This window comes from Podarcis pityusensis, assembly GCF_964106645.2.
Source record: "Podarcis pityusensis genome assembly, chromosome: 15".
Lineage (NCBI taxonomy): Eukaryota > Metazoa > Chordata > Lepidosauria > Squamata > Lacertidae > Podarcis > Podarcis pityusensis.
In genome coordinates, this window is record NC_138040.1 from 39,066,738 (window position 1) to 39,084,740 (window position 18,003).

At 43.9% G+C, this 18,003-nt stretch overlaps 2 long non-coding RNA genes across 3 annotated transcripts in view; both read right to left on the bottom strand.

Moving 5' to 3' along the window:
* Positions 1-18,003, bottom strand: part of LOC308463885 — a 326,983-nt gene that overhangs the window by 61,222 nt on the left and 247,758 nt on the right. The window lies entirely within an intron of this gene.
* Positions 9,816-12,811, bottom strand: LOC308464687. Of its 2 annotated transcripts, XR_013980127.1 has the most exons (4): positions 12,641-12,811; positions 11,659-12,607; positions 11,297-11,425; positions 9,816-10,383 (listed from the first exon to the last, which is right to left on the bottom strand). It is a non-coding gene; the product is annotated as an uncharacterized lncRNA (long non-coding RNA). The 2 variants fall into 2 exon arrangements; XR_013980128.1 differs by having other exon boundaries at positions 11,659-12,811.

Here is an 18,003-nt window from a genome sequence, read left to right on the forward strand (position 1 = left end):
GGCAGGGGTACCTTTACCTTTACCTTTTCCACAAAATTGTGCCCAAAGTGGCTTGCTCACAACCTATCAAATGAACAATTAGGGATAGCAATTCTAAAAACGTATATTAGAAACAATCTGAAACAACACAATCAATAAATGCAGAAACAACCAACCCACACAAGTTTGTATAAAACAAGACAAATAAGCCAAACTAAGTTGACAGCTTTAAACAGGAGAGAGAATAATGCCTAACACAGAAATTAAAAATAATGTACAAAACATCATTGAATTATAAAACTGGAAGGGAGTTGGAAGGGACCCCGAGGGTCATCTAGTCCAACCCCCTGCGATGCAGGAATCTCAGCTAAAGCATCGATGAAAAATGGCCATCTGCTTGCTTTGGCCCACTCTTCCTTCTGTGAGCCAAGGATATTGCATGGAGGGGAAGACATGAAGAACATATGTGGAATAGGTTTATTTGCCACAATGTGCCTCACCTTCAAAATCCCCCATACTGGAGCATCTGTATCTTGAGCTCTGAAAAAACCACTGATGCAACTTTTAAAAGAAGAAAGAATAATGAGAGACCTTTCAGAAGGTGCATGCTGAGGAGTGAAAATGAATTTTTATCAGACATTTCCCAGTCTGATAAAACTTGCAGTGGTTACTTCATATGGATAATTGATTGCCCCTCCATTTGCTGTTTCCTACCAGCCACAAGCTTGCTGTGAGATGCAGCTCCCTGTTGTTCTCATCTGCAGATAGGAAAGTAAATCTGGAAGGAGTGTGAAATAATCAAATAAAAATTCAAAACATGTGCATGTGCAGCCACACACACACACATGCGGAAAGGGGTGCATCTCAGTGGCAGAGCATCCATTTTGCGTGCAGATGGTTCCATGTTCAATCCCTGGAATCTCCAGAGAGGACTGGAGAAGACTCATACCTATTTGCCATAAAAATCTGCTGGTTAGTGACCGTAGACCATTTCTGCTTTTGAATAGTAGTCAAGCTGCCTGTGAAACTGAAATACTGTATAGAACAAAATTTAAACCCAATTTATTTATTTAAAAAGGGACCCTGCACCACCAGAGTGTCAAAGCTTCCCCACCTCAGATAGCTACCTGGAAAGAGTGGAGTGCAGAGAGTCTTGTTTTGTCAGGGGCAGGGCTAGTGGTGTGGCCCTGTAATCTATTTCCACACACCTCTTCATGTGAGCACAATCTTCTGCTAACCATGTTCTGTTGGGTGAATATCCACTGATTGATATTCCGTTCAAGAATTGGTCTAGTCTTCTTCTAAAGCCATTCAAGCCAGCACCAATCACCACATCTTGTGTCATTGAGTTCCACAAGGTAAACTTGTTTTGTGTGAAGAAATATTTCCATTTGTCTGTTCCTGAATCAACTGCCAATCAGTCATTTTCACTGAGTGCCACCCCACTCCCCAAATTCTAGTATCACAAGAGAGGGAGAAATTATTATTTTTATATATTTTCTCCACCATTCCTAATAAACCCCTCTTTTCTCATCTTTCTCCCCCCCGCCCCCAACTAAGAAGGTTCTGCCTCCCCATGTTTTACTATAAAAGGTTGTCTTTGGAATTTAGGAAATATGGGGTGTGAAACACTTGGACAGTTAGTTAGCAATCCGATTACTAGTCCAATGCAAAGATTGCATACCAATGCATTGTGTTCTCTGTCAATCATTCATGCCCTTGAGTTTCTTATTGCTGCACCCTTCCTGTCTCAGCTGCTTGGGCGATTTCAATCAAGGAGGAGGGAAGCTTGACAAATGGAACTTTCTGTGCAATTGTGGCCAACCAATCTGATGTGTAGCTACCTGGAGACCCACCAAAAGCCATCCAGCTTTGGAGAAATTAATGCTTTGTGGATTTACACTCGGCCAATCAATACTTCCACTTTCTGAAGTGATTTTACATTTCTCGTTCCACTGACAGCTTCTCCTGGTCAAGCTTTTATGGATGAGTCTTTGGGGCCATTTGATTTAGTAAGAGTCAAAATTATAACCCTCCCCCATTTTTCATGGCTCCCATGTCCTCTCACATCAGCAGTGAGAGCTGATTTTCTGTGCTTGTCCCATGGCATGACTGCGTGCTTAATGACATGCTATGGCTGACTGACCGGGTATTACTTTTAGAAATGGCTTCCAACAAAGGTCCCTGTTAAGCAGAGACAGTCCTCAGTTTCTGGTCTCTGGTAAATCACTGTCTCTATTTTGTCAGTGGCTACTAGGCATGGTAGGGACACGGGTGGCGCTGTGGGTTAAGCCACAGAGCCTAGGACTTGCCGATCAGAAGGTCAGCGGTTCGAATCCCTGCGACGGGGTGAGCTCCTGTTGCTCAGTCCCTGCTCCTGCCAACCTAGCAGTTCAAAAGCACGTCAAAGTGCAAGTTGATAAATAGGTACTGCTCCAGCGGGAAGGTAAATGGCGTTTCCATGCGCTGCTCTGGTTCGCCAGAAGCGGCTTAGTCATGCTGGCCACATGGCTCCTTCAGCCAGTAAAGAGAGATGAGCGCCGCAACCCCAGAGTCGGCCATGACTGGACCTAATGGTCAGGGGTCCCTTTACAAAGGTACTAGGCATGGTGACTATGTGCTGCCTCCAAGATCTGAGGCACCATGCTGAGGAGCAACAGTTGGAGACAGCTATTGTGGTCCTGCTAGTGGGCTTACCACAACCATCAGATTGGCTACTGTTGGAATGTGAAGCCTACACGAGATAGGTCTTTGGCCAGATCCTGCTGGATTGATCTAATTTCTCCACCCTAGCACTGGCTTGAGGAGCTTGTGGCCCTCCTGATTTGATGGCCTAGAACTCTCTAGATCTCTAAGTATTGGCTATGCTGCCTGGGAGTTGGAATCCAACAATATCTGAAGGGTCTCAGGTACCACATCTCTATTCCCTGACTTTGGACCAGGACCAGAACTTGCCTTTCGGATTGCCCCTGTGGATGGGTTTGGAAGTGCTGGATTTAGTTTAATCAGAGTTCCAAATAGGTAGTACCACCCAGAGGCATAGGAAGGTCAGGTGGTACCAGGTGGGGGAAATTTCTTGTCACCCCCCCATTTATTTATTTATTTATTTTGCCTGCAAAAATGGTTTTATATTACTTCAAATTTTCTCACATTCTGGGCCTCTGATAACAAGTAGGTGACTGTGGACAGATACTTAAATCTACAGGATGGATTGTGTTTTGGCTTGTGTGATTTTATTTATATTTATTGCTTATTTATTTAATAAATTTTATTTTAAAAAACCCTGCAAAGTGGTTTACCAAAACAAAAAAAAGTATCAGTTAATATCTTGACCCTGCTCCACTGAATTGAAATTTCAGCCTTCACGACATAGGAAAACGGCCAAGTAAACAGCTATTTTTGTGGAGGAGGGTCAAGATATTAACTGATATGCATGAAATTTCATATATAGCTATATAATCCCTAGTGTAGTAAGATAAGATCTTTGGAGCAGGCATTTTCAAAAAAAAAGTTTTTTATGAACCTCCCTAGCAGGGCAGTAATTGTTCCTTGATAATTTGTCACCCCCCTCCATGATGGCACCTGGGGCACCCCACCCCCCGTCTCCCCTTCCTACGCCCCTGGTACTATCACACTGAGCAACTGATTCATTGAGAAGCATGCTTGCCTACATCCAAGCCAAAGCATCCAGTACATTTCTACAGAAAGTTTAAAACAAATTTCAATGAATCTCCCCCCGACCCAATTTAATATCTATTTAATGAACCTGAACGACCCTCAGTTTAACCACTAGGCCCTACACTGCATCACTGAAAAGCTCTGCCTTAGGACAATTTACCTGACTGATGTAGCCTTTTAAAGATTTTTTTTTTTTTTACAAGTTAAAATAAACATTTAGACTGGAGTTTATTGAGGTTATCACACCGTAATGTTCACATGATTAAAAGACCATATTTTGAGTTTTCATATTTATGAGGCATTAGTCAAGTGGGATCATAATTAACTCAAAATTAAAGGTGCAATAAAGGTGTAATTACAATCTTCACCATTGATTAAAGCATCAATGTATATTTAGGCTCTAAAAGCAAACACCAAGGCACCTGTGGCAGGTTAACAGGAAATCAATTAGCTGAACGTAGGTTAATTGCCGTACCTGTCTTGTTTTATTTAAGTAAAATTCAATTTCAGGAAGATAACCCTTTTTGAACAGTTTTAATACATTGACTGTCGTGTCAATAGAAATTCATTTGTTATGCAAATGTGGAACCTAGAAGCAGATCCTCTGGCTGCTGGTCTGCACTGGAGCCTTTAGAGAGGCTCAGTGGTTATTTTCTTCCTCTCAGATGTGGTTAGATATCATATTACATAACTACCGTATTTTTTGCTCTATAAGACTCACTTTTTCCCTCCTAAAAAGTAAGGGGAAATGTGTGTGCGTCTTATGGAGCGAATGCAGGCTGCGCAGCTATCCCAGACACCAGAACAGCAAGAGGGATTGCTGCTTTTGCTGCGCAGCGATTCCTCTTGCTGTTCTGGCTTCTGAGATTCAGAATATTTTTTTTCTTGTTTTCCTCCTCCAAAAACTAGGTGCGTCTTATGGTCTGGTGCATCTTATAGAGCGAAAAATACGGGTACTTTTTATACCAACTGGTACCAATCAGAAGCTGGGATGGTTTCTGTAATTTTGGGGTGTCTCACTTAAATCGGGAGGGTTAAGTGGTATGGAACACATTTGTAACAATTCAGTTCTTATGCTAAAGTCGTTAGGGGTCTCTTAAACTCTTAGCATGCTTAACAAATTATGGCTCCCAGACTTCTTTGAGGGGGAAGACATAAAGCATCATAGTGCTTTAACATGTATTGTGTGAATGTGGCCAAAGTTACTCAAAGGTGATTTCTTTTTTGGCTAAAAAAAACCTTAAGAGTATGCTTTAATGAACATTCATTAGTGCATTTAAATGTAGAAAACCAAAACTGTATCCCAGCTGTTACTGTGTCTTAATAGCTTAGAGGGTTTTTCAGAATTATTCCATTATGCTTATCTGAACACTGATTTAATATTTAATTAGGCTCCCCGGCCTAATTGCCAGGGAAAGACACCTCTGAGTCATAAAATGTTGTTTCTTTTGAAAAACAACTTATAATGAACTAAATTTCTTGTCCTGGTAATATGTAGACTGTATAAATGTCTGCGTTCTGTCTCATTAGGTTTAAAACAATATATATTTTTTCAATTAAAGTTGAACAAAGGACAATGTTTGCTTTCAGAGGCAAGATTGAATTCTGAAAACAGTAATTTATTATTATTTTAGCTCTGACAGACTGGGTGTTAATTTGGTGTTTATTCAACCTGCACTGTGCATACATTAAATTCTCCCCACCAAATAACAAATGAATTAAGACATTCTGCATTAGGTGCATCGTTAATTTCTATGGCAAATTTCTGATTACCTTCCAACATTTACTCCCTTCAACGTATATCTGGCCTCGAGCACTCAAAGATCAAATTAACAGGACTGTTTGGCTGAATCCAGAGAAATGGATAAGCAAATTTTTATGCTCAGCAGGCTTTCCCTTCTTTCAGGACAGCCGTACCTCTCTCCTCTGTGACCCATAGCTTTAATAATGGGTGCTACCCTAGGCTCAGATAAGCCAAGTGATTCACCTCCTCTACAAATCAATAAATAGCTCAACAACTGTAAGCCAATCCAAATCACTTCAGACCCATTCAGGGCCCGATCCTTAGCTTTCCCCCCTTGCCCCACTCCTTCTAGATGCCTGTAGTCCTTGGGGAAATTACCGTATATTTCCTGTCACAACTTATTTCTGGCAGGCCAGGTAACAGCACACCGGGCATCAGAAAGGGAGCACTGACCCAGGGCTCCAGCATAGGTCAGCCAAGGGTGAACACCTGAGGTAGGTGAAAAGCCCGGGAACAGACTCTGTTCACTCCCCAGATGCTCCCCTGGGGTCAGGCACGGGCACAACCCCCTCTTGCCCACTATCGTAGTTCTCGCACATCTGTCTGTCCCTTTGGTCAGAGCTCAGATTACAGCTGCTCTCCCCCTCCTCTCTGCTTTCTGCTGTTAACTGTCCTCTCCCTGTGCCTGCTTCTTCTCCTCCTGTCAGCATCTGCGCTTCTCTGACATCTGGCTCCTCCAATGTCCTGACACAACGCTGGGATGTCACACACCCAATCTCGCTCACAAGTTGGTGCCTCTGTCTACCACCATTGCATTCTCTCTCTCTCTCTCCAGCATTACCTCAGTTTTCAAATGTAATCTGTTCCAGAAGACTGGACTGTTCGAGTTCCGAAACATCTGAAAACCAAAACCTCAATAGCCGACAGCTAGGCTTTGGGGATTTGCACTCAGTGGAAGCCGCGTTTCCTGTTTGACTTCTAAGGCGCGTTCAAAAACCGAAGCATTTACTTCCGGGTTTATGGTGTTCGAGTTCCGAAATGTTTGTCAACAGAGACGTTCGAAAACCAAGGTACCACTGTATTTAATTTTCAGATTTTGAAATTTACAAACAATTGTCAAACAACCAAAACAGAAAGAGAATTCCATAAATTCCCATGAATTTCCCTCCTCCCCTTTGTGGGTCCTTATGTTAACTTTTTTCTTCCTGCATCTTCTCTATTAATTCTTGAGAATGCAATGGTGGAATTGGATTACCATCCTTGCTTTTCTTTTCTTTTCTTTTTAAGTGCAACATTTATTATTTGATTTCCTTTAATAAGTTATGTAGGCAAACAATGAAAAGCAAAGGTATATAAATTGCAATCTTTTCAACTATATCTACTACACCTGATATTCAGTGTCATAATACAATTCAATTTTACATTATAGAACCATTAACACCATTTGTCTGCACAGTTCCCTCTATTCTCAATCCTAAAAATATACTTAATGAATTTATAATCTTAACAGAAGAGAAATAATCATAATTGTTGCTCAAATTTATATCATAATGATTATATTGATTCTGATTGCAAAATGGTTAAATATTCTGATTAAATATTCCAATACAGAATGAGGTGTATGACAACTACCACTTAATGACAAACAACCGCTTTTGAGGTAAAGTGGTTGAGAGAATGGTCACCAAACAATTTCAGAATGAACAGATTAGCTGAAACCATTTCAATCTGGATTTAGACCTGCGTTGCCTTGTTTGATGGCATGTATTGGGAGAGAGACAACCAAGGGGTGTCTCTGCTAATGCTCCTTGACTTCTCATTGGCTTTCGATGCCATTGACCATGGATGGTATCCTCCTAGAGTGACTTTGCAAGTTTTGTATTGGAGGCACGATGATAATCCCGCTCCTATCTGCAGAACTGCTACCAGAAGTTGGTGAACTTCTGCCTGGCCCTGTGGCAATTGCACTGTGGGGGGACCCACAAGATTCCACGTTTTCTGTCCCCCATGATCTTTAACATCTATGCTGCGTTAGGTCATGATCTGGAGATTTGGAGTGAGGTGGCCCCAATATGCAGATGACAGTCAGCTCTATCCCTCCGTATCATCTGAACCAGGTGGGTCTCTGCAGGGGCTGGATCAGGGTCTAGAGGTGATAATAGCCCAAATGAGGACCAGACCAACAAACTGAAATGGCCTCTTGACAGGGCAGATGTGTCTAGGAAGTGTGGAGATGGCCTATTTCAGAGGGAATTGCAGTGAAGGAACAGCTTATCTTGAGGATCCAACATTTATGGACCCAACATTTATGGCCCAGGTGGCCAAGGTACCAAAGAATTTCTATTTCCAGCTATGGCCATTCCTCATCTAGTCACAGTGACTGATGCTTTGGTCCACATCACCTGCGAGGCTGCCTTTGATGTGGGGGAGGGAGGGATAGAAAGATTGCGTGCTGGTTTAGGGGTGGGGGAGGAGACGACAACTCTGCAGCCCAGCTGGTTTGAGGGGAGAGAGAGCTGTTTGCGGAGGGGGGGGGGCGGGGAGAGAAAGGGCTGGCTGATTCCATTAGGCTGGTCATTTGATCTGCTTCAGCTGAAAAAAACTGGGCCTTTGATTCTTCCAGTTGAAAAGGTCAGTGCTGGAGAATGGGACGTGAACCCAGGTTAGTTGTGCCTGGAGACCTGCAGGCATTTGCCTCAGAGGGTAAAGACTCTGTGGAGTTGAGGTCAGGCCTTCTCCTTTCTCATGCCACCTTTTGAACAACCTGTCTTCTTACATCAACTAAGGCTGTTCCCAATTCATCCCCATCCCTCACAGGTGAGCTCTGTGTTTTTCTTTTCACTTGTTCCAGATGAGCAAGGCCTCTGCTCAAATCCTCTATGCTGCAACCCAACAGGGAGTTTTCCATCTCATTGGCCTCCCCAAGCTCTTCTTCTTTGCCCACAGCACCCAATTCCCTCAGCTTGTCCAGGGGACACCCAGAGGAGCCATGTTGGGTTGTCCTCCCCCCACTCGCAGGGTCCTCAGGATGCTGAGACCAAAGAAATGAGCGAGTCTGATATGGGGACCTTCTGCCTGAGGGTGCATCTTGAATTGGGGATGGCGTCAGGTCGGGTGAACAAGAGTGTGATCGACAGGGACAGGATTGGGGTGAGACACATAAGGGGGAGGGTCCTCTTCTTCAGGATCAGAAAGTACCAGGGGCAGGGGCAGAGGGTTTATGCAGAGGAACCTTTTCTAAGACTGGAAGAAACTTGCAAGGCTTCATCAAAGCAGGTTTCAATGTCAAATCATTCAATATTCTCCATAGTCATGTTCATCCCATTTCCCAGTGTTCCTAAGGAACTCCAACAATTTCAAAATTCTGCTGCCATCTATCATTCCGAATTCAGGCCAAACAACTTATTCACCGAGGACATAAAGGGGCCATTCCTGCTGGCAAAATTGCCTTACTTTTTGCTTGGTCCAGTTGCCCCAAGCCCTTCCGCCAGGACGGACCAGTTCTTTAGGACTCATCCCAGTGGACTACAAAGGGGCGCCTTCCTAGACCAAGAACTCATCCTTTTTCTTCTCTTTTTTTCTAGGTTTTTGGTTATACTTTTAAAATGTATAAATTTCATAATTTGTACAAGCATTTTAGCATGTCAATGTTTGACTTCCTTCCCTCTGTTTCTGTGATTCCTTAAATTTATTTTTTATCTGCATATCCAAATTCATCTACTTGCTCATTTAATTATCTATTTTAAATATACATTTTTATGAAACTGCAGGTTATTACAAGAATCCTACCCATGTTTTTTTATCAGTTTGCTATTTACCTGTAAATAGTCAATAAACCATTTCCATTTTTTAATAAAAAGTTTGTTATCTTGATTTCTTATTCTTCCAGTAAGTTTTGCCATTTCTGCACATTCCATTAAGTTTTTGTATCCATTCTTCCTTTGCTGGGATGACTAGCATTCTTGCTGCTGCAGTAGCATACATAAATAAATTTCTATACAGTTTACGCAGTGCTGTCCCTATAATTCCCCAAGGAAAAGCTTCTTGGGTTTTTTTTTTACAAAGGTTATTTTGAACATCCTTTTCAATTCATTATACATCATTTCCCTGTAAGCTTCAACGTTACTACAAGACCACCACATATGAGAAAAAGAACCTTCTTTCTCTTTACATTTCCAACACTTGTTTGATTTAGGTTTATACCTTTTTATAGTAAGAGAACCCACACAAGTGACACTGACACAAACGCCCCCCACATACACTAAGTAGAAGAATAGAAGCATTCCCACCCCACCCCACTCACCACTGCCCCTTTTTATTCCTAACCTAACACTGTATGTAACACTAATGTCTCACAACAAATGTAGCTGATCTGTAGAAACCACAACTTGAAAAATGAGACAATGCACATATGTTTCAAAATTAATAATTCTTTAATGACAAATATATATATATATTTAAAAAGAAATGAAGCAAAGGGAGAAGGACCCTGCAACCTATTCAGACAAAGCTGTCCTGCCCGTGGGAAGGTAGATAGGGGAGACCTGGCACACCTAACCCCGATAAAGAGAACCCCCCAAAGATAAAATCCTACGAGACCTAAAAGGAAGCCGAAAAGATAGAGAAAGGGGGCACCCGAGGGAACAAAATCACCTTGGAGGAAAGGCCTAAAAAACCCACCCTGAAGTCAAACCTCCAGTCCACCCCATCAGGGGATGAAAGACACACAGAGCCTCCGGAGGAAAGGAGAACATCGAGCCAGGGGATGACATGCTCCTGAATGTCATTTCTGAGTGCTTGGAGCAATCGTGGTACTCTTGGCCACTTTCACAGTTCATCCCATCTGCAAAGGAGGGGTGGGCGTTGTAGAGGTGGCAGTCGTTGTGGCACCAGACTCCTTGATACACCTCTGCCCATTTCCGGTTCTTGGGCTCCTGCTGTCTGTCCTTGGCTGAGAAAGGCATCATAGGAAAGCGAATCGCCTGTGAGGAAGAGAACAAACTCCAGTCAAAGTCAGACCTACTTTGCACCTATGTGCCAATCCCTCCCTTGCCAATTTGTAAGGCAACAGAGGGGGAAAGCCAGAGATTCCGGCTACACACCATGGAGGCAAAGGAAACTGTTGACCTCATTTTTCCTCTGCTACAGCATCACCTATATAACGGCCAGGGAGGCTGGTTTAGTCACTGCGAACTGTAAGGGAGGGAGGGCGAAGCTGGACCATGTTGCACTCCCAATGACATCACCAGGGGGTGCAACAGAGTCATCCAAGGTCTATTATCCTTTGTAGTAACAAAAACAAACAAACAAACAAACAAACAAACAAACAAACAAACAAAAAAGACTTGTAGCAACACCTTGGGTTGCAGATTCCAAAGCAGCAGCAGCAGCAACAGCAGCAGCAGCTGCAATCCCCCCCCCAAGTGTGACAAATAAGGTTAAAATGGTCTTTAAAGGGTGTCACACAAAAAACCATCCTCCCCACCCCTGCCCCCACCCCTGAAGGGCCTCACCCTCCTTGCCTACTTCAGCTGGCCCAAACACTTTCACAAGTCTGGGGGGAGTCACACTGCCTGCTGCTTCTCCCCAGCCCTGCGATTCCGCGCCAGAGCCACCCTTCCTGCCTAGAGGGGGGCGGAGGATGGCTATGGAAGGAGACCTAGACACAGTCCCAGTCCGGCAGGAAGCTTCTCACATGTGCACCAGGTGACTCTTGCACCACTGTCTTGCCATGAGATTTGAACCCGGGTCTCTCTGGTTCTAGTCCAACACTCTAACCATCCCACACCACCCTGCCTCTCCCACCTTCCCAAGGAGAGGACCTGGGAGATGGCAGTGAAACAGAAAGCGGTGGTCGGAGCAGAAGGACCTGAAGGAAGAAGGAGAGCCAATTACCCAAGGAGCTCAGCAGGTGAAGGTGGTCTTTCCCAGCCAGAATTGCGTCAGCTGGCTTCCAAAAGCTCTCTTCCAAGAATCCCAGTCCTGGTCAAAATCCACAGAGCCATCACTCTACCTTGGGAACACCTGCAAGGACATGATGACAAGGTATCTTTTAGGCCTTCATTTGAGTCTTTTACATTTCACTGAATACAACCGTACATTCTTTCCTTGACTTCCCTTCCCCCTTCCATGGTTCTATTTCTTTCTCCATTAAGACTGGATGTAGCGTTTGCCTGTTCATTTAGAAAATGTTTGAACAGGGGTTAGAGATAGGGTTAAAAATATAGACCAATAGGAAAGCTGGAGGCGGAGCCTACCTGTGTATAAAAGGGCTTAGCCCGAGGTTTGAGTGAGTTGTTGTTGGGAGTTGTTGGTGGGTTTTAGTGGGTTGGCTGGTCGGGAAAGGCAGTTGGAGGAGCAGTTGGAGATAGACATTAGGGCAGTGGGTTCTTGCAGTGGGTTCTTGATTGAGGGGAGGTAGAAGAGATAGAGAGAGGAAAATAAGACTAAGAAAGTAAAGAGTAACAATGTTTGGAATACCATAACAGTTTGTTTGTGTCTGAAATAAAATACACTCTTCTTTATTAATTGAGAACCTGACTGAGGCTGAAGTGATTTTACCGGGAAGGACCTGGTTGGTGGCAGTGGATTAGTGGTGTACGGGTCAATAGTCTGTGAGACGACCGGGGGCTCCGTACGAACGCCACAAAATTGGTGGCAGCGGTGTGATAAATAAATACGCCCGTGGTGGAATAAAAGAATACGTCTGTGGTGGGAGAAATAAATACACCTGTGGTGGGATAGATTTATACGCCCATGGCGGGATTGGTTTATACGCTCGTGAAGAGAAAGTTGGATCTGGGAGTGAGGTTATTTTGGCAGAGGTATCGGACTTGTGGTTGGAAGAAGTGGCTGTGCAGGGCCAATGTGAAGACCCAGTGCAAGCCTCCAAGGCCAAAGGCTAAAAGAAAACCTAGCCAGAAAGAATAACTTGGGGGGGGGGGAAATCTCTGAATTGACTCTATTTCGCTGTCAGACCACAAGTGCTCAATATGCCACCTAAAAAGTCAAGAAATCCTGTTAGGGAACCAACCTATGAAAGCTCTGAGGGAGAGGAAAATGGGAATCCTCAGGGAGAAGGTCAGAGTTTAGAGGAGATATCAGAAATTCCTTCTGAGGCAGTAGAGACTAGACTCTCTTTAGAATTTGAAAAATGGAAGTTGGAACAGGAATACAAATTTAAATTAGAGAGAGAAAAAATTAAGGCTGAACAAGAAAAAGATAAAATAAAAGTTGAACAAGAAAAAGAAAGAGATAAAATGAAAGCTGAACAAGAAAGAGAAAGAGAAAGAGAAAGAGAAAGGGAGCAGTACCATCTGTGGGGAAAAGAGATGCAATTTCAGTTAGAAATGCGGAAAATGGAATTGGCATCTGTGGAAAACCAAAATAATAATAATAGCACAAAGTCAGGTTAAGATAGACCTCAAGCGTTTTCCTGAGTTCAAAGAGAAGGATAATCCAGAGGCTTTTGTCGTCTCATTTGAAAGAGCATGCAAAGATTCCCAAGTAAAAGATGAGGAAAAAATGATAGTATTAAGGGTTAGAATTAGTGGAACCTTAGCCAAAATATATGCGCAAATGCCAGAATAGCAGTCTAGAAATTTTGACATGTTTAAACAATTAATTTACACCCGATTTGGAATCACCTCAGAACAGTTAAGAAAGAAGTTCAGGAGTGTGACAAAAGTGAGGGAAGAAACGTTTGCTCAACTTGGAGCCAAAATTTCAAATTACCTCACAAAGTGGCTAGAGCAGGAGGGTGCCAATTCAGTTCAGAAGATCAGGGAGATTATAGCGCTCGAACAATTTTATACAACCATCAATGAGAAATTGAAATATCTGGTAAAAGAATGACACCCTAAAACTATACAGGAGGCAGCCTCTTTAGCTGACCAAATTAATGAAATTAGAGACCATGGATTTGATGGTCTGAAATTTGGGGGGAAAGCGTGGGAGTACCCCAAAAACAAATTTCAATATGCCAAGGAAAGCCCTACCTCAGTGACAAATAAGGGAAATATGCCACAAACTAAAAGTCCAACTGACAAGGCCCTGACTAACATTGGTCCCACTGAAGGAAAAGGAAATAAAACTAATTATACTGGGTACAGGGAAATAAAGTGCTGGATGTTGGTAAATTAGGCCACAGGAGTTTGGACTGTGGGGATGGAAAGAGTAAAACTGTGAATTCGGGTTCTCAAAAACAGACTTATCCACTCAGTGGAGCACGAAGAGGCTAGTCAGGTTGCTAAGAAAACTGAAGTTTTAGCTAGACATGAGCCTGAGGAAAATTTTGAGGCTCATGTGGTACAATGTTACTTGATTAAACAGGATAGTTTCCTCTTGAGAAATGCTGGGGAGAACATCTGGGTTGATGATAAAAAGTATCTTGGGTTAAGAGACACCAGCTCACAGATTACAATCGTCCATCCAGACATAATTTACACCACTAAATTAATACCTGAGAAAACGATAAAATTAAAAGGAATTGCCAAAGAACCAGTGATCCTAAAAGTAGCTGAAGTGGATATTAACTTCCGTGACTGGTCTGGGAAGTGGCAGGTAGCCATTTCTGAGGCGGTTCCAGCAGTAGTGTTTATCAGCTGGGATCTCCTAGAGCATGTTAAGAGTGCATTTGTAGTTACTCGCTCAAAGGGGGGCCAAGAATCACCCACTACTGAGGAAACTGAAACAGTTGCCAGTGGAGGCACGGCTGGGAAACCTTTCTTGGAAGGTTTGGCCAGAGCAGAAACTGAAGCCGTTATAGTTCCTTTTAGAAACACCCATAAGGCTAGTTTCGCTCAGGAGCAAAAGGGGGGTGTTGGGTTAAGCAGTTGTTTTGAGGCAGCTAAGTCTGCTGCGCCTTTAACCCCTGAATGCCCAGAGAGATTCTGTGAAGAAAACGGGCTGTTGTATAGGGAACTCCTTGCCACACTGTATGGGGGGGGGAGGAGGAATCCGTAAACAACTGGTAATCCCTCATACCTATAGAGAAAAGATTTTGCAACAAGCCCATAATAACATTTTTGGGGCACACATGGAAATAACACGCACTAAACGAAGGGTTGCGCAGAACTTCTACTGGCCAGGCATGGGGAAACAAATCAAGCTATATTGCCAGGCATGCGATATTTGCCAAAGACGAGGTACAGGGCAGGACAAGACAAAAGCCAACTGTGTCCTTTACCTGTGATCTCTACCCTATTTCAGAGGTTGGGGCTTGACCTAGTAGGGCCATTGCCAAGAGCCACGAAACTGGGCAATAAGTAAATCTTGACTATCATAGATTTTGCAACCTGATATCCAGAAGCGATCCCATTAAGAAATATCAAAACTGAGATAGTAGCAGATGCGTTGATTAATTACATGAGTTGCCTGGGGTTTGCAAGTGAGTTGGTCATGGACCTAGGCACCTCATTTACATCCCAGCTCATGAAAAGATTGTGGGAAGTGTGTGGCATCACACATATAATGTCCACACCGTACCATCCAGAGACTAATGGATTGGTTAAGAAGTTTAACAGAACTTTGATCCGTATGATCAAAGCCTACGTAGCAGAAATGACTGGGGCTGCAAATTACAACCCCTCTTGTACTCATACCGAGACATTCCACAAGAGAGTATTGGGTATAGTCCCTTTGAACTTTCACTAGGGTGCAAGGTCAAAGGACCTTTAGATCTACTCCGATTGAATTGGGAGGATCACCCAGATAGTGATCCAGAGTCAGTAATGGAATGTCTGTACAAACTGCAAAACACTTTACGCCGTTCCTTAAAAATAGCAGGAGAAAATTTAAAAGCCGCCCAGTCAAAGCAAAAAGTCTGGTATGATAAAAAGGCCAGAGAGAGAACCTAGAAGATGAAGTGTTGCTGCTAAGGCCAATAAAGGGAAATAAATTGCAATTAGCCTGGGAGGGACCATACAAGATTGTGTCCAAAATGAATAATGTGAACTACATTATCCAGCAGGGGGATGAAGGGTGCAAAGTGGTTCACATGAACATACTAAAACCCTACCATAGAACAGAAAGCTGGGCTCTATATGCTATAAGAGAGGACCCAGAAGAAACAGATGACATACTGTGCATGGAAGGGAGAGGGGAGCAACGTTATAATCAGGAAGAAGTGAATCTAGCCCCTTCATTAACCCAATCACAGTGGGAGGAGGTAGGAAGTATCCTACAAAAATGCAAAGCCATCTTTAGTAATGTTCCAGGAATAGCAAAGGGAGTGGTCCATCGCATAGACACTGGGGATGCTAAACCCATTGAAGTGACCCCTTATCGGATAACTGGGACATACATGGATAAAATCTGCAACAAGGTGCAGGAGAAGCTGAAGGCAGGGATCATAACAGCCTCAGAGAGTCCCTGGGCAGCACCACTATAGCTGCACCACTGACAGACTTGACTTGTAAGAAAGAACCAGAGCATGTGGAGTGGACATCAGCGTGCCAGCAGTCATTTGATGCGCTAAAGAATGCCTTGACTACCGGACCAGTCCTCGTTGCACCAAACTATGACCTAGAGTTCACCATCTTTACAGATGTGTTGAATGCCAGGATCGGAGCCGTGCTGTGTCAACCGGGAGAGGAAGACAACCTGCATCCGATCATGATGATAAGAACTAATAGCAAATGGATGAAGTGGGCCCTGTTGCTGCAGGACCTCAATTTCACCATAAGAAACGTAAAAGGGTCCCTGAACATTGTGGCCGATCCTTTATTAAGAAGACCCGATGATGAAGGTTAACCATGGACAGTTAATAATTTTTCCTGTAAATAACTGAGTTGCTTTAAATGTTTAATGCAGTTTGATCAGGAGTATAACTCTGTTCAGTTATCCCTCCTGATCAAATTTATTTAAGGGGGGAGGGATGTGGCGTTTGCCCGTTCATTTAGAAAATGTTTGAACAGGGGGGAGAGATAGGGTTAAAAATATAGACCAATAGGAAAGCTGGAGGCGGAGCCTACCTGTGTATAAAAGGGCTTAGCCCGAGGTTTGACTGAGTTGTTGGTGGGTAATTGGTTGGTTTTAGTGGGTTGGCTGGTTGGGAAAGGCAGTTGGAGGAGCAGTTGGCAGGCAGTTGGAGAGAGACTGTTAGGGCAGTGGGTTCTTGATGGAGGGGAGGTAGAAGAGACAGAGAGAGGAAAATAAGACTAAGAAAGTAAAGAGTAACAGCGTTTGGAATACCGTAACAGTTTGTTTGTGTCTGAAATAAAATACACCCTTTTTTATTAATTGAGAACCTGACTGAGGCTGAAGTGCTTTTACCGGGGAGGACCTGGTTGGTGGCAGTGGATTAATGGTATACAGTTCAATAGTCTGTGAGACGACTGGGGGCTCTGTACGAACGCCACACTGCCTATTTTAATTTCCCCATATATTCCTATTTCTCCCTTCCCACTATATCTAGCATACTTTACACTACTGAATTTACAATAACCCTGCCAACGTTTTAACTCGATTAACAAACAATGGTGGAAATCTGCGGGGCCTGCCTGGCTCAACAATGCCCACACCACCAGGGAACCTCCAGTGCGTGGGCCAAGTTTGGCCAGCAAGGTCTTTTGTCCAAACTGGGCCCACCTGCCCCATACCTGACATCTGCTGTGCCCTGTGGAGAGCGGGACTGAGCTGCCTGAAGCTCAGGGGGCTGGGTGTCTGGACATATGCAGGGTTGGGACGGGGGTCAAAGGTGATGGGTCAGGTAGGCGGGGACCCTAGCCAGAAATGCTGAACAGGGGTCTCCAGTGGGTGGGGAGGGAGGGGGGTGTCAACCTCCACCGACATGGGGCTGATGGCTTGGGCAGGGAGGAGCGCTGGGGAGGGGGCACTGGGTGAAAGAAGTTTTGGGGGTGTTTTTTGGGTCTTTCCTCCAGGATGATTTTGTTCCCTTGGATGCCTTGGAGGAGGCCCCCTTTCTCCACTTTCGGGGCTTCCTTTTGGGGCTTTTCTATGTTTTTCTTTGGGGGGGGGTTCTCTTTTTTGGGGATAGGTATTCCTATCCCCTTGATGGCCAGGTCTCCCCTAACTTGCTTCCCATGGGTAGGCGCGCTTTGTTCCAGGGTCCTTCGCCTTCTCTGGAAGAAAAGAAATGGAGGTACAATCCTTATTTTCAATGACACTAGTTTGTTTTACACCACTTAAGCTCACCCGTTTCTCTAATTCGGTGAGATAGGGGTTACAACAGCAAGAAAGATTCATCTAAAGAACAATGGCTATTTCAGGCTCTCACACAAGAGCAGAATCTAACCAAACTTTGGTTCTTTTGGCTTATTGTGGCTTTCCCAATTGGGGAAGGGGGCGTCTGCCAGAGATGGAAGGAGGGATCAGGACCAGCTGTGCAGCCCTATTTGACAGTGGGGAAGGAGGGAGGGAGGGAGGGCAGGCACTATTTGACGTGCAGCGTAAATTAATAATGCAGAGTTTTTAAGTGGAAGAATAAGAGCTTTACTGAGTTAAAATAAACTTCTTCATAAGCAACATGGTTCCAAACAGCTTGACTGAGATTACATACTGCTCACAACTGAGGCAGACTGACTGAATTCTTACGGGGAACACACAGAGAAAATGGCTGCTAAGTCACATGTCAGAGTGAC